Consider the following 1,183-nt stretch of genomic DNA (forward strand, 5'->3'; position numbering starts at 1 on the left):
AATTGCTGCAGTTTGGATCACTAACTTAGGAAAAAAAAGGATTAAGAAAGTCCTGTGTCTGTCCACAATAGCTACCTGATTAACTAATCACTAAAACAATCTTACAGTGGCTTAAGTGAAGCCGCTCAGTCCTATCTGAGGCTTTGCAACCCCAAGGACTGTAGCCTACCAGGCTCCTCAAGAGTACTGGAGTGGGTTGCCACTTCCTTCTCCAGAGGATCTTCCCAACCCAGGGATCAAACCTGGGTCTCACACATTGAGAGTAGGCGCTTTACCGTCTAAACCACCAGAGAAACCACAGTGGTTTAAATAGCCCATAAAAACCACAAGCCCTTCCCATAGGCCAAAGTAAATTAATTTACTTAGAGGAATTCAAGGATATGAAATTAACATGCATAGGAAACCCTGTGAATTAAAGCTGATATCCAAACCAATTTTCGCGTGTGGCAGAGCATAAAGTTAAAACTATCCCCTTCAAACATTTTGACAAGAGATCACTTCAACCCTACAATTTCATTAATTTTTCATGTCCTCTATCTCTTAACCTTTGGCATTCCACTGCCTTTCAGATAGACCACTCAGTAACAAATACTTCTCTACACATATACTCTGTAACTGTGTATTTATAATCTGAAATTGTTTTCTAGTTTCAGTGTTCCCTTTTTTTTAACTTCTTCAGTTTTAGTAGTTTTTAATGTATTGTTTGAAAACAAGAATGTTGGGATTGAAGTCAGTTCTTATGGTGAGAACCGATAGCATGTTGGAAAGATGTCTTAAATCAACCGCCCAACGTGGGGCTCGAACCCACGACCCTGGGATTAAGAGTCCCATGCTCTACCGACTGAGCTAGCCGGGCAGTTGAGAACCTATTCTTTTCTTGGGTCCTTTCAGAAATATCAAGATTATTTTAACCTGCTTCAAGGCTTGCATTTAAATTTCTTTCTCATAATTTTTTCGGTTAAGTTTTATTTTATTTTATTTTATTTTTTAACTACTCTTAACACTGTGTTTCATTTCTGACTGTGTGCACGGAAACTTTTACTATTTAAAAATGTATATAAACGGCCCTCTAGCGGTCAGCGATGAAGGGGACTGATGCAAACGACCCCGAAGCGGAAGTGAGCGTAGGGTGCGGGCTGTTTATCCGGGAGACCTCTGCTGGCAGAGCGCTCACCCCTGCAGC

General features: G+C 40.7%; 1 non-coding gene across 1 annotated transcript; it reads right to left on the minus strand.

Annotated features, from left to right (window-relative positions):
* Nucleotides 1-783: 783 nt before the first annotated feature.
* Nucleotides 784-856, minus strand: TRNAK-CUU (transfer RNA lysine (anticodon CUU)). The gene has a single exon. It is a non-coding gene; the product is annotated as a tRNA-Lys (tRNA).
* Nucleotides 857-1,183: the final 327 nt, after the last annotated feature.

Source organism: Capricornis sumatraensis, chromosome 19 (genome assembly GCF_032405125.1).
Source record: "Capricornis sumatraensis isolate serow.1 chromosome 19, serow.2, whole genome shotgun sequence".
Classification (NCBI taxonomy): Eukaryota; Metazoa; Chordata; class Mammalia; order Artiodactyla; family Bovidae; genus Capricornis; species Capricornis sumatraensis.